Source organism: Nothoprocta perdicaria, unplaced genomic scaffold (assembly GCF_003342845.1).
Source record: "Nothoprocta perdicaria isolate Ctin4 unplaced genomic scaffold, notPer1 scaffold_422, whole genome shotgun sequence".
Classification (NCBI taxonomy): domain Eukaryota; kingdom Metazoa; phylum Chordata; class Aves; order Tinamiformes; family Tinamidae; genus Nothoprocta; species Nothoprocta perdicaria.
In genome coordinates this window covers 279,993-296,189 of record NW_020455669.1, presented here as the reverse complement: position 1 = coordinate 296,189, position 16,197 = coordinate 279,993, and positions in this window count along the sequence as shown.

Below are 16,197 nucleotides of genomic sequence, written 5' to 3'. Positions count from 1 at the left end.
GGGGCGGCCCCGCGGCGGGGCGGCGCCTCGCAGAGCGGCCCCCGTGTCTCCCTCCCTTGGGCACCCGCCAGGTCCCCCCGAGCGAAGCGGCCGCCGAGGCGGTCGCCGGCTCTGTGTGGTGAGGCAGGGCACGCGCAGCCCCCGCAGCGGCGCCGCCACGTGTTATCCGCTGCTCGCCCTTCGGGACACGTTTTTCCACAAACTTTTTGTGCGGTGGATGCTCAGATCTGGCCTCTGTCAGGCTGGGGCTTCCCGGCTCATAGTGAGCAGGGCAGCCGGCGTCTTGCTTCCCCATCACACTGATTTGGTGCCTGTTTTATCTGCCGTAGTTCAGCTGACATTGCCTTTGTCAATAAAGTCCTTCCCAATGGGATAGGGATCCTGGTAATACGACAGTTTCAGAGCAAGGTGTTTTATTAATTCTTAGGCTTTCTCTGCTAGCAACCATCAGCATCATATATGAACACTGCTTAGTTGTCTCCCCCCCCCCCCCTTTTTTTTTTCTTTTTTGGCTGAGCAAGATACCATTTTACTGTAAATATCCCTAGTGACAGGATAACTAATGACAGTTGGTATTGGACCAAACATCTGGATTTGATACAGGTTCATGGCACAATTAAATACTGAAGTTGGCAATACAAGCAAACACAGCCTTAGTTATTCAGGTATGGAAATGCACAAAGGCCTAATGCCCAAGTAAAAGGATGTATTAGCATCAGTGACAAATATTGAAGCATAGTTCAAATTGTTCTTATCCTGAGGCCTCTTTTAAATTCATATAGCAAATTGAAGCTAAACTAAAACTTAAGAAATTTATATTGTGTTTGGGGAAAAAGTCGCTGTTCACTTCCCTATCATGAGCTTTCTGTAATTAAGGCTGGCCCACAGAAAATCTCTCTGGAGAACAGAAGGAAAAAGGGAGCAGAGTGTGGTAAAAAGATTTGATTTGGGACTCCCAGTTCAGTCCTAGGGGAAGCACTTAGCAATAGCATCCTGAATGATGTTTGGCTGTCAGCCAAAGAAATAAGGTAACTCCCAGGTGACAGCTTGCTAACTAAGATGATTTCAAGTCACTTTCATTTAGAGAACAGTGCCAGCACAAACTGAGTATATCTTTTTACCGGGCACCACCATTCTTTCAGAACAAACACTACGTGAAGACCACTGCTGAAGAAACCTCTCCAGTTCTGCCATCAGCTCTTCCCATCCCCAGGAATCTGTGATCTTTGGAACCATTCAAGAACCAGAGTAAATTCAGGCTGGAAGCAGCAATTGCAAAGAGATCTCAGAGAGATTCTGGGGATCCAGGATTACACCTTGCTTTGCTAGCCACATTTCTGCTCCACGCAGGACTGCAAGATTGTGTCTTTGCAAGGGTTCTCAGAGCTCTAAAAAGTCAATTTCAGCTTCATCCAAACAGAACTCTGTACTGTTTCTTGTTATTTTGCCCATCTCCTGACATTCTGTTCTTGTTTATTCTACATGGAGATTCCAGCTCTCCTACTATTGGCCTTAGCAGCTGAGTTTCCCACTTCATTACTTATCTCACTGAAGTTTTCACACAGACTGAGAAAGCTTATTCCCAAATTAATAGGATGGCTTGACACCTTTTCAGTGTAAGCAAATGACACTTTTTATTCAGAAATAAATAACTCCTTGACAATTTCTTCTGTTTGTTTTTTTTTCTTCTTTTTTTTTCACCATAGATTTCACCATAAGATTTCACCATACTGTATTTTTCAAGTCCCAAAGGCAGCAATTCTTCACCTTCTTATGTTGAAGAACATAATATATATAAATATAAATATGTATATTTATATTTCATATATATCTATCAAATATATATATAATATATTAAGAAGAACAAGCAAGAAGCAATGTCGCCTAGTGTCATTCAGGTCATAATTCATTGAATTTCCCTCATTCTGATGTTAGGAAGATACAAAAAGTCATTGTTTGCTAATGCATAGAACATAATACACAAAACATAGACAATTGAAATTATCTGGCCTTATGAAATCTGTTTAGATCATCAGAAATGATTGAATGTGCTTTAAAAAATAATTGCATTTTTAATTGAGTAGACTATTTTATAGGGGATATCTGCACTTTAAAGAAGGTCCATTGCTAATTTCTGTGTTAGTATATGGCATTTAGACACTATAAAAACTATGCTGCTCCCACAGGGAGGGAGATGACAGAATTGAGCTTTACTTAGTACTAGTTGTATTCCTTGTAATAATTGACAGCTTTTTCAGTGAGTTTTATAATTTCTTTCTAGAAGGTGGACAGCAAAACAGTCGAGACAAAACTGTAGAAAAGTAACATCCACTAAGAAACTTCATGGATCATTAAAGTACAACCAATTTTGCAAAGGGACAAATGATAAGACAGATAACTATACAAACTATAATTGTTTCTGCATATTAGTCCTTGACTAAGATCAAGAATATGAAAGTCCTTGTTTTGTAAGCTGATTTACTTAAGAACACAGATACTAAAACTCAACATATCTCTTAGCTTTTAAGGTAAAAGATTATGGGAAAAAATATTACAAAATATTATTACAGTAATGGTGATCAGTAAAAGTTCTATTTGTGTTTCAGTACAAGGGATATTCTGTTCAGGCTAATAAAGCAGAGAATTCTGAAAACATGCGAACAGTGGTATAATCAATCTGTGTTTCAGCACTAAAATATGGATAGTTAGTCCTAATGCAAATGGAAATAAATATATTGCAAAGCTGCATTTGTAGAATTCTTATCACAGTTTTCTCTCCAGGATAATTAGTGAAATTTTATGTTTTTTTTTTAACAACTAGGCAGTGCATTATGATACTTACAAATTATGTTTTTCGAGGAACTCAAAAATACCAAATACTCAAAGTAAAAAATACCAAATGTGTGTCATTTACCAAACTAACAGGACAAGCTAAAAACAGAAATTTCAGGTGCTTGATTTTACTCAGGACAGAAAGGAGCAAGGTGTTCATTACTGTGTTTTTCCTACAAGCACACAAATCAGGAAATTTAGCAAAGATCTGGGAGTCTACTAAATCAGAGACATGCAAAGAAAACAATTTGTTGATACTACTTTATATAATATCTAGAATTATTTATTTTATGCCATTTATAAACACTGCCTGATGTATCTTATCACTGCCCTACAAACTGAACACAGTGGGATCTTAATTATTCCAGATTAATCATCTCTGCTAACAGAAGGTCAGTTAAACCTTAAGTCACACGTAACCCTTTTCCTTTTCATTTGTCGTCCTTGAAACACAGCAGACTCATATCTCAGAAGTACTAATTGGGCAGCCCAGCAATACACCAACTCACCTCACCTCACAGTGTGATCACTCGGTCCCTACAGCTAACAAGCTTCTTCCTCCTATAGATCTGTGGGTGCTTTATAGTACGTTCTTAGCCTGCAGTTAAGCAGGTTGCTGTAACGATAGTTTTGCTCTGCAGCTATGAAACCTCTCAAACATAATCTTTCATTCCAGGTTGTAGAGTCTGTTAGCTACAGAGATTGTTTCTTGAACCTAAAGCGTTCAACCTCCTCTGAAATCAGGTATAAATGGATATGAAGAAAAGGGTGTTGACCGTAACTAATTAAAGAGTGGTAATATCAGAACACTGTGGTAATATCAGAATGGAGTTTTGCTTTTACTGTCAACATTACCAATTGCTGCAGGTTGCTGCTTTAAATCATGCTAAAAGTGAGGCAGGAGAAGTATGTAGCCCAAGACATGTTTACCGAGCACAGAAGTGACTAAGAAGACCGGTTGGGTTAGGGAGGGGTAACAGAGGCGAACAGGCTGACATCAACAGAGTCTGGAAATGACTCTGAACTGCACGTCATTGTCTGTTTGAAAGCTTCATATTGCTATAGCAACCCTGAAATTACATGAGTTTCTCACCCCTGAGTATACTGAAGCATGGATGCATTCAAGCAGCTTGCTTCTAATCAAGAAAAGATAGATTTCGTTCCCGTGCAAGTACAGTTTTTACCACTTGAGCTCTATTTCCTCCCATATGAAGTTGATGGTGCACTTGCGTTTTATTTGTTTAATATATGTAATTCTGCTGTTCTCGGCTTCTCAACAACATATGTTCTTTTTTTTTTTTTTTTCCCTGCACTGAAACTTAAATTTCAGTTTTGACTTCATTGAGACTTCAGTGGGCTAAGGGGAGGGTGTATAACTCACCCAAAATTATTGTCTCTGTAGCCATGGACAGTGCACAAACTTTTCCTCTTTTAGATCTCTTTCTGTCCACTAGTAGCTGGGCACCCTGTGGGTTTGACAAGCTTGAGTTCTTCTCTTATAGAAGTCTGATTTATTAAATGGAGACAAGAAACTTCTTTAATCAAGAAACAGATATGATGGTGGTAAGCTGCAAAGGCTCTGCAGCAATAGGTCTGGAGCTCTAAATTCCAACTCCTGAGCTTGCATTAAATATCCTTAAATATCCTTAAAAAAAGCCATTTTTTAAATTAAGCTTCTGCCACTCTGTTATTAAACTAATATACCGTTTAGTGAAGTTTAAACTTAAAAAACAAAAGAGGAAAATAACAGGTTAAACAGATTCTCTGCAGCAACTCCTGACCATGATTTAATAGCCCTGGAAGGCAGGTATGAGAGGAGATACTTTCTTCTGTAGGACGTTAGAGAAATTGCCTGTTTGACCAGGGCTCTTGCTGGACTTGCTACATCTTCCCCACCCACCCACGCTCTTTCTATGGTGCTTGTTGCATTGTACGCTACCTGTGAGAACATCAACCTTCAATCATTGGTCAAGTTCTCCCTGGGTATTTCAAAATCTTTCTGCAATCTTTCTGGGTATCATTTTCTGTGAGTTTTCTCTTGTTTGTTTGCAAAGTGGAACATCTGCCATATGAAGAAAGACTAAGTGAGCTGGGCCTGTTTAGCCTGGAGAAGAAAAGACTGAGAGGGGATCTGATTAATATGTGTAAATACCTGAAGGGTGAATGTAGGGAGGATGGGACCAAACTCTTCTCATTGGTGGCTGGTGACAGGACAAGGGGTAATGGGTGTAAGTTGAAACCCAGGCAGTTCCATCTCCATGTGAGGAGGAACTTCTTCACTGTGAGGGTGCCAGAGCCCTGGCACAGGCTGCCCAGGGAGGCTGTGGAGTCTCCTTCTCTGGAGATCTTCCAAACCCGCCTGGATGCCGCCCTGTGCCCCGTGCTCTGGGTGTCCCTGCTGGAGCAGGGAGGTTGGACTGGATGAGCTCTAGAGGTCCCTTCCAACCTCAACCATTTTGTGATTCTGTGAAACTCTAGCTAGAGTTCACTCCTAATGGTGCTGTACTTCTGGCAGTCCACTCCAGTTAGATGGTGACTTTCTGTAGTGTTTTGTTACTTTTGTTGTTTAGCACAATTACAGAGCCTTTACAAGAGAGCACATACTGTTTCAAGCTGAGGTTTCATCGGTATGGATGTGATGCTATTTTTCTTAATTGTTCTTTCAATCAAGTACTTACTCAGGAATGAAAATTAAGAGAGAAAGCAGACTAAACTCTTATCTGAATAAGACTGCAAATAAATTAATCAGGAAAAGGAGAAATGGTAGAAATAAATGGTAGAACTTTTTTGTTCTCTACCTGTTCTTGAGCAGTTGAGTTTATGACTCTTCTCTCATAATAATTATTTTAGAGATACTTTCAGTCCTTGGGTGTTTTTCTAGTTTCAAGAGATAATGCTGTTCACATTTTTAGATTGCAGTATTATGCAGTTAATATGGGTCCTCCGAACCTAATTTGTTGGCTTCAGATAAGACGAAGAACTTGAATTCTTGGTAAGGATGTACTGGACTTTTTCTTATATTGAAATTTTTTCAAGTTGAGTTTTAGTTTTCTAAGTCAGGTTGTTACCCTGTGATTGCCGAATGTGGTTACTGAGTGTACAGCACTACTCTAGCAAGTATTTATTTCCCACGAGTTTGGTATGGAAATATTTTCATCTGTGGGTGTTCCTGGTGCAAAAGACTTATGACTGCATGATAGTGTGCATTCTTGTCAACATCTGGAGATATATCAATTGTTATTTCCTAACATGAATTATATTTTTCTAAATAATATGTAAATTATATTTTACCTTTGAGAGTAAACTGTTGCACCATTTTGCCTTTTGTAACAATATTACTTCAATCTGACCTGAACATTGTCTGAACTATCATTTATATTTGCTACAATACTGCTTTTAAAAACTTGCTATCCTGTTTTCAGATAGTATGAAGTATTAACTATGAAAAAGTGCAAGAGTGTCAGTCGATAAAAGTGAGAAAAATGAGTGATGGCAATCAGGAATGACCTCCTACTGATATACAGTTTAAGTCTTCAGAGACTGTTTAATTTTTTTTTAATCCACACTTAAGATTCCTCCTGTTAAATCTAAAAAATATGCCATACGTATCACGCCCTGCATAACCATGCTAGTGACAAACTCCATTGCCAAGTTTCTCAGGCAGTGTTCTCCAAGTGTCTGTGAAAGCAGACAGAGTTTGCAGCATCTAATTAAAAAGAGTGAGCTCAAACCAGAGAGAAAAAGGTCTTTTTGATGAGAAGGGCTCATGAAGGATCGCTAGTAGCCATTTTTCATATGTTTAATCATATCCCTATTATTCAGCCTTATATGGGGATACGAGCCTTTCATATATCTCTTAAACTAGGAACCAAGAGACATGGGGTTGTAGTTTTGCCTTTCATTGTGCATTTTTGCAAATATTTCTGTACATTTCAAAGATTTCTTTTGGTAATTCACAGAATTAGGAAGATGTGTTATGTCACTTCAAGCGTGGTTGTGTGAAGAACCTAGGACACTAATTTCTGCATGCTAATTATCCAACTGACCTTGCCTAGCCCATATACTTAGATACTCTTGCTATAAGCAGATCACGAATAAATGCCATAATCTGGACACCAAGCATTCCCCTTTTTCATAGAGCAAAATTAATTGTATCTTAATTTCTGTGGGGCAGCATATAAATCATCAGTCTGCTTCCTTTCAATCAGTTCTAATCATGGTAGTTAATATGGGTTAGATATAGACAATGGTGCAAGAAGTAAAATGAGGAAAAAGAAATCATTTCCTAGTAAATGCAGCATCTCTGCACTTCTGCAAGGAATGCAGATCTGCCAGATTGGAGCTCCATGCAGGACTGATGTCTTTGCTTATTAGTGCTGAAAGGCAAGGCACATGATGTGAGCAGAAAATGCCAGGGGGAGTCTCAAAAATGGTATGTTCTCAAGCTGAAAATGTGTCTCTCACATGAATGTTAATAGACAAATGTGTCTCACCATTTCAGTGGTAACTGCTGCTGCTGATGATTGCCGTCTGCCAGCATCTCGATCCAATATAATGCTTGATTTGTTGCTTTTCATTAAAAATATCCTTTAGTTTGATGATACATTTTTGATATACTGATACTTGTGCCAGAATATAACACCCTTGTGGGTCAGTGATTTTTTTACTGTTTTGGGTACTCAGGACAAGATATCTGTCCATTCTGGGAACAATCTTGCTTCTGTGGCATATAGCAACTCAGCACAGGTTGGCTGTCAGCAAGAGCTGGTAGTGGTGCTAGACTTTGAAGGGTGAAAATTCATCTCTGGCCTCTGAGCATGACTAGCTCTTACAAATTGAGAGACACTGAAGGCTGCTGTGCTGTAGTGATTTGTTCCTGTGACAATTCATGGAGCACTGTGCCTAAGCCATAAGGTGTATCAAATCTATTAACTTATTTTTGTATGTTTGTTACTGAGTGTTAACTGCTGTTGAACTATGTGGAATCCATGCCAAGCTACAAAACAGGAAATGCTGGAAGAGGTGATGCTAAGAAATAAATATTCCTGTTGAAGTAGGAGAGGATGTTTAAATTTCATGCCACTGCCGACGTAAGTATTTCCTATTCCCACAATCCAGAGGTGCCACTAGCGGATACTGACATTAGAGAGACATTATCCAGTGGAACTTGGCCTCAGTGTTGAATCTGATCGGAGTAAAGTTCCGTATTTCCTAGGATTTCTGCAGTAATAGTGCTGAAAGTGCTTTCATGACGCCCACCCAACCAAACTGTCTGTTGTCATTGGTGTTTAAAGGTGGAATAATTGAAAAATCATGAAAAGTGGATTATTTCCTACCTTGAATCTAGGATAAATTAAAGAAAGAACTAGCATTTTAATATCAGGAAAATATCCAGTAGGGCACTGGATTCTTCTGCCAGCAAAATATTGGAAATAATGTTAGTAAAAAAAATATATCTCTATCTGTATGGGATCAAATGAAGAATAGAAGATAGGAAGGGAAAATCTTCACTCGTAAAGAGAGGGATTGTGTGAAATTTTCAGTCTAAATGATTCATTCTGGGATGAATTTTGTCAAAGCTAACCAATACATTACAGGACACAAAATGAAAAATATAAATAAACTTTCAATGGCAACTATAGCAAAATTTTAAATGGTAGAGGGTCTCTTGAGTATCTTCCCATGGTAGTTTATAGAGAAGATTACACATTTTGCAGTTCTGTTTGAAATGATTAATAGTCTAATACATAGTGTTCTAATTTTCCAGAAGAACAGATGTTCTTGAAATGCTGAATGCTTTTTCTTATATGATGGTACTGTTTTTCTTAGAACATTTTCAAGGGCCAAAGAGCCATGTAAATATATGTTATGAAGGCTATCTGTAGGTTGTTCTGTATATGGTCTCAAGTACATTGGCTGAGAAAAATGACTTGACGTCTAAATAAACCAAAACTGGTTTCTACTCTTAGTCTGGCTGAGAAGAAACACCTCTTAGCATTTCTAGGATTGTCTTGGAGATATAAGTAATTATATTTAGGTGCACAAAGAATGCCATAAGTTATACATACAGACACACATGCGCAAGCTGTGTACAAACAAGCTATGAAGAAGTTCAGAGTAATCAAAGATTGATCTATGGCAGAACTGAGATAACCCCTGTCCCATTTCTACTTGGATCTATACATTTTAGTACTTATTTATTTATTTAAATGTGTACAATATCCCTGCCTTATTCAGTAAAGTCCACTAGGTGGTCAGCTGTTGGAGAATTTGCTTTATTCCCATAGCTCAGTGCCCTGTGTGTTACAGTGGGGTACATCAGCAGTGCAAGCAAGCCTGTCCTTCTGTGCTGTGCACCCAGGGCTGTGTCCTTCTGACCTCCCAGGTGCTGGCACTGGCCCGTGTCTCATTGCACAGGAGCTAGAACCAGGAGATAAATAAGCAGATCTTATGGATTTTTCGGGTTTTATTTCACCTTTTTTTTTTTTTTTTTTTTTTTTTGAAATGGTATGCTCTTTGTTGGATATATTATAACCAGGATGGGCACATGGGAGAAAGCGAGCATGGTGTGCAAGGGAGAGTGTATCTGTGGTTGGCCTTGTTTAGGTTAGCTTTGACTCTCATGCAGTGACATGTTCATCTTCCCCACACTGCTTGTAACTTGTTCTGAGGTGGATTAATTGCTATGGAGATTTTCTTCATGAATGAATCAGGAACCTAATCCAGGTCCTTTGGGCACCATTCTATTACCATAAACATGAGATCATGGTTTCTCTTTGGCCACCTCCTGCTTTTAGTCACCGCAGTTTTTGCTAAAAGATGAGTCTGGGATTCCCCAGGCAGAGTTATCTTTGGTTAAACATACAAACAAATAAATAAATACAAATCTTAACTTGCTCTTTGGATGTTGCTTTTCTTTTCTGTTCAAAATGAGGAAGAATTTGTGAAGAGGAAACCACCATAAGCCACTTGGATCCGAAACACAGTGCACACTTGAACGTTGCTACTAAACTGTGTAGAGCCATAACTGGGCCTCAGCAGAGTTCTGTCTTGTCCTGTGCTGTTCTAATCCTGTGCTTACTTTGCTGTATAATTCTGAGTTGCTTGAATGGCAAACAAAATCACAGCATTACTGGGCATTCCTGATAATAAAGAGACTGACTAGTTCTCCTAGATTTAGCGAAGCGGTGACTCCTTATCACTCACAGCCTCTGTATTTTACCCGGGGCTAAAAGAAGTTTAGGCTTCTCTTGCAACAAGGATTAGATTAAGTGTTCCAGAAAGTCAAAATTTTGGATGAAAAAAAAAAAAGTTGCTGCTCTACTTAACTTGCTCTAACTTTACATTAGAATAGGTTTCAGTATCTTGGGAGTAATTTACTATTTGAGACTTAGACAGCTAAAGTCATAAAGTGTCTAAAGCATGTGTCTAAAGTGCCATAGTGGTCACTCATGATCTATGATCACCTATGGTGATCTCCCATTTGCTGAGGGGGAATTAGAGTATCATTAAGTTTAGACATGGGTGCCCAAGTGCTTTTCATTGCCATGTTTGACATGTCTCATATTTATCTTGGCTATTACTTTCACAGACATTTCCTCTAAATTAACACTGTTTTTTTCTGCAGCTCCAATCTGTAGACTAGCCTGTATATTGTTTTCAGGTTTGCTTTTATAAATCTTTTGCTTTTTCTCCCTAATTTCTCTTTTGTATATTTCACCACTATTTCAGTGTTTTATTCTCCTCCTCCACAACCCTTTTGACTCCTCTTTTCTCCCTCACCACCTTGAGTCCTGCTGAGTGTACCAGGAAAAGAGGATGTAGTTCTAAATGATCGTTATAGTCTAGACTGGAAGGTTAGGCTATAACCCTCTAGGCTATTCATTAGCATTCCTGACCTTTTTCTCCTGCTAGTAAGCAATTGGGTTTTTTTTAAGACACATATTGGGGTTAACTGACTTTGACAGGATGAGTGGCTTATTATCTATCATTATGTGGCACTCAAACTGAGAATAGAAGTTTAAAATGTTGATGTGTACCTAAACCTTGCACAGCTCTCTGATATGTCACTACCTCAATAATAGCTAAGTAGTGGGAGTTGACCCAACATTTTATCCAGAAAAAAATGTGGACACTAGGAGATGACTGGATTAGACCCAAATAACTTCTAATGCTGTTTCAATTTTTCTCTGTAAGAATAGAGGATTTTCTCTAGGAAATATATTTTGAGAGGTTCAGCCCACAAATGCATTCTGACATCCATCACAAGTACCCGTGTTCACCAGCCAGATACTTCTCTGTCTTAACAGAAGTCATGACACGTGCACAGATTTCAACTTCTGGCCTTGAAAATGGGGAACTAGACATCTGAACCTGTTGGGACACTTTCAGTTCATTCTTCTGCATTCTGAGGAAATCTAACCTTGAAGTTAGCTTTGCTTTGAGCGGGGAATTGGGCTGGAATCTCTTCTGAGAACTTCTGAGCCCTTCCAGTCTAAATTATGTTTCTATTCTAAGACAATACCAAGCTACAGAAGAGGAAAGTGTTAGGAATTGAATACATATTTCATCCATGCATCGCAGTGCACTCTGGTCAAGTTATCATTCTACTTTTGAGTAACAACCTGTATATCATTTTATAATTCATGTGGGTTAATGCATGGCGTCAGCTTTGAACAGATCTCATCCCTTTACTCAAATAGTGTTACTTTTGCTCATTTGAACATGCCATGATTTTGGGAAGCTTCAGCTGGAAGGAAATGAGGGTTAAAATATGGGTAATCTGCAGCCTTAGGGGTGAAAACATTTGCAAAGGACTCCCCCAGTGCTCAAGCTTTGTTGGTAGTGTATCATGTTTAAGTTTGTGTTTAAGTTAATCCGATCAGTTGAGGACCATATCTTCCTGATGTTGGCAACTTCACAATCCAGGATATTTAAACTCAAGAACAGAAAATGAATGAGTTAAATTCCTGTGCATATTGAAATTCAAAGTCATTCTTTTTCTTTCATCTGGTTGTATAGCTCTGCAGCAAGGGTGGCCACATTGTGACTGCACCAAGGCTAGTGTTGTCAGTTGTCTGGCCTTAGAGGTATATATGCCACAGCACATAAACTCACGGCTTTGTTTTGCATAGAAGAGCAATGTGAGGAGAAGTGTTCATCTTATTTTAGTTGACCTAGGTAGAGTAGTGGTCAATGAAAACATGTCATGTTTTGAAACATCCCAAAGGACAGATCCTAAAATTGAACAGAACAAAAGGCATTTTGATTATATACCTCCAATATATCGATGGATTGCGGGGTGCCTACAACCAAGTGCTGATATTTTCAGTTCAGTGCAGAGCAGACTCTATGAAGGAACTTTGACTCTCATGAAAAATGGAACCTGTGGACAAGTGAGTTGAGGAAAAGATACTTTTTCTGCTGGGCCCTGATTAGTACATTGATTGTCAGAAGTTCATCCATCCTAATATAGTTCTTGGCCGTGTGTATGAGGTCAAAGATGTTGATGAGGCAGTTAAAGATGACTTGGACACCAAGTTTGAGGTAGCAAAGTCAAAAAAGTTGTTTCATAGAATCATAGAATCACAGAATGCTTAAGGTTGGAAGGGACCTCAGAGGTCATCTAGTCCAACCCCCTGCACACGCAGGTTCACCTAGAGCACGGGGCACAGGGCTGCGTCCAAGCGGGTTTTAAAGATCTCCAGAGAAGGAGACTCCACAACCTCCCTGGGCAGCCTGTTCCAGGGCTCTGTCACCCTCACTGTCAAGAAATGTTTCCTTAAGTTCCTGTGGAACTTTTGGTGCTTCAGCTTGAGGCCATTTCCTCTAGTTCTGTCTGTGGCCACCACTGAAAAGAGGCCGCCCCCTCTTCCTCACTGCCTCCCTTGAGGTATTTATACACGCTGATCAGGTCCCCCCTCAGCCTCCTCTTCTCCAGGCTGAACAGGCCCAGCTCTCTCAGCCTTTGCTCACAGGACAGATGTTCCAGGCCCCTGATCATCCTCGCAGCCCTGCGCTGGACTCTCTCCAGCAGCTCTACATCCCTCTCGTCCTGGGGAGCCCAGAACTGGACACAGTCTCCAGATGTGGCCTCACCAGGGCTGAGTAGAGGGGGATGATCACCTCCCTTGACCTGCTGGAGACGCTCTTCTTAATGCACCCCAGGATCCCGTTGGCCTTCTTGGCCACCAGGGCACACTGCTGCCTTATGGTCGTCTTGTCATCCACCACGACGCCGAGGTCCCTCTCTGCAGGGCTGCTCTCCAGCAGGTCCACGCCTAATCTGTACTGGTGTCCAGGGTTATTCCTCCCCAAGTGCAGGACCTTGCACTTGCCCTTGTTGAACCTCATGAGGTTTCTCACCGCCCAGTCCTCCAGTCTGTCCAGGTCCCTCTGGATGGCAGCACAGCCCTCAGGGCTATCAGCTACTCCAACCAGTTTGGTATTGTCGGCAAACTTGCTGAGGGAGCACTCCAGCCCTTCATCCAGGTCGTTAATGAATAAGTTGAACAGGAAAACATCCTCATTTGGAGATGAGGATGCCTGCAGTTATGTGTGCATGCATGCACACCTGTGCCCTTTCTCCCAATATGCCTCACCTCCACTTTCTTAATCAGGCTGAAAATTACATTCTCCTATACCATCTTCTAGGCAATTGGGAGAGACACACTGGAAATCAAAAAAAAAAAAAAAAAAAAAAAAAAAAAAAAAAAAAAAAAAAAAACCACCCCCAAACTTGCTGTTTCAAGTCAAAAGATTACTTGATAAATCTTTGCACTTCTTGCACAAGAACTTTGGAATAGTCAGTTCAGATAGATGTTATATTATTGAGAACTGCTTCTGAAACATTAGAGTTAAACTCTAAGTACAAATGTGCCCTGCCAGCAGGAGTGACATTCTGGCTGCATAAAGCAAAATCGGATAACTGATACTCAGTTTTGGGGGAGAGGTCTGCTACAATATTAGCACTTTCTTCAAGAATGGTTCTTGAAGAGGCAAAAATGTAAAATAATAATAAAAAAGATTTGTGAGGGGTCTTCTGATTATTAAAAAGTGAAATGGAATTAAACAGTCACTTAACTCAAAATCTTTCTCTTGAAATTGGCAAAGTTAATGTCTCATTGCTTCTTTTCATTGAATGTGGTTGACAAATCTGGTATGATGCTGCAGTAGAGTGTTGTTTCATCTGAAAAAATGTGGACTGTTTCAAACTAAGTTTGATCTGGTGTTGTACAGTCAAAGTCTTACACTTCAGTTTACCCTGATAACAAAGAATCCTTTTAGATGAGATATAGTGTATTCAATGATATCTGCCTGCATTTTGCATCATTCCTAAAGCATCCATGATAAAAAAAAAAATTTCTTCAGCAAGGATTTGATAACCCTTTCCATCTGGTCATGAACTTTTCCTAAATGATAGTGATTTTTTTTTCCTTCTGTTTATGCATCAGCTTAATTAAAATCTAAAATATTTTAATGGAGAATTGATTCTTTTGAAATGAAAATCACACTATGGATTCCTCTTAATTTAAACTAGATGTCTTTCGGTTTATCTTGCACCTACAGTTGATCTAATAAGAAATCTAGCAGTGTGATTTCTAGAAATAACCATATCAGTAGCTGAAATGAACCTACCATTTCTATGTCAAAACACCCTTTATTCAGACCAGTGCAGCAATCATCAGTCATGCCCTATCTATTAGCTCGTCTTTAAAGGGCATCAAAGCTTTAAAATAGATGAATGTTATGAACCAAAAGTTTTCTGTTAAATAAAGGTTATTTGACTGAAACTCTGACTTCATTCATTCATTCTTCATTGCCTTCTATTGCAGATATTCTTCGCAACAACCTTGCTCTGATGCTGGTGTTGGTGATTGGCCTTACACACAGTCATGAATTAGTAAATATTCTTACTTGGCTGCACCTGATCTTTATGTCAGGATCAGGTCCAGCTGCAAAAAATATTCTGCCTTGACAGGGAAGGCTAAATTTGTCTCTGCCATATTCTTGACAAACATTACTGTTTCTCTGGAGTTACACCAGGAAGAATAAAGAGCCTCACTGGCTCCAGTTAAAATGACATTTTTTTTTTTTTTTCCTACAAGCAATCCTCAGTTTACTATCAGATTTCTCCTGCAATTCTGGGATTAGGTAGCTCCTTCGCTGTGATATGTTGGCACAGTAAGGATCTCCTGCACTGGGGCAGCACAGATGATGGAGTTCATGCTCTGTGTTAAGCTAAAGTATGCACAATTGATTCACGTAGCCTGTTGATTAATAGTAGATGTAGGAAGTAATCATTAAGACTTTCTTAAGATCTTGTGGATGCCGTTAACCATTTCAAGTCTCTACGAAATTCTAGCAGCTATCCAGAATCCAGAGAGAAGTTAGCTCTGTGAAATGCTCTGTACAAACAGAACTCTGCACATAGTTTTGCTGGGTCTGGCCTAAATGCAAGGTCAGTATCCCCTAAAAACTGCATCTATTTCTAGTTCCCTCCCCTTTCCCCTTCTGTGTGATCACATCTCCCATTCTCTCCCGTGTCACTGCAATTTTAAGCAAAGAAACAGCCAGTGCACAGTTACTGCCAGGTCTAGCTCAAGAGTGGAAGAGCTGGCTGCAACTATCTTAGCTGCAAGCATAAACGTGCACAATCCCTGCCTGTGTGAAAGCGAGAGTCTGCCAGCAGCTGAGGTAGATGGCTTCTGCCACAAGGGCCCGTACACTTTATTGTCCTCCTTGAACCTTGTGACTCACAGTGGAAACATGCTCTACATACACGATCCTTTCAAATGTGGAAATTAAAGGAATTTTGTATTTCACAAGAGTGCTCAGTGTTTTATGAGAACAAACGGTGAATAGTGTAGTGAATTGTTAGGCATACTGTTTAAGTGTATAAATTGGCTTGGCCTCCTTAACTTCTTTTAATAATGGAATCTTGAACTTTCCAAGAAAAGGAAAAGAAAAAAGATATGATTTCACTGATCTTGGGAAACATACTTTTATATTTGACTGGAAAATTTTCTGGATTTCACATTATTATTTCCTAAAATAATTAAACCATTTTTTATATAATAAATGTGATCTGTTGTGTTTTATTTTTCTTTCTTTGAAAACTACCTAGAACTTTAATATTCTATTTGATGGTAAATGAATATTGATTTGCATAGTTACTGCCTATTAGTATACGTAAATACCTTGCTTAATGTATACACTAGGAAAAATATAAACAAGAGACTTAAAATATAACAGTGACACCATTTATGAAGAATATTAGCATTTACTGATCATTCCTGTCACTACTGTTGTTAGTTTATATTAACAACTCTTTCGTTATATGAACTCCTGAAGGGTAAATTCACA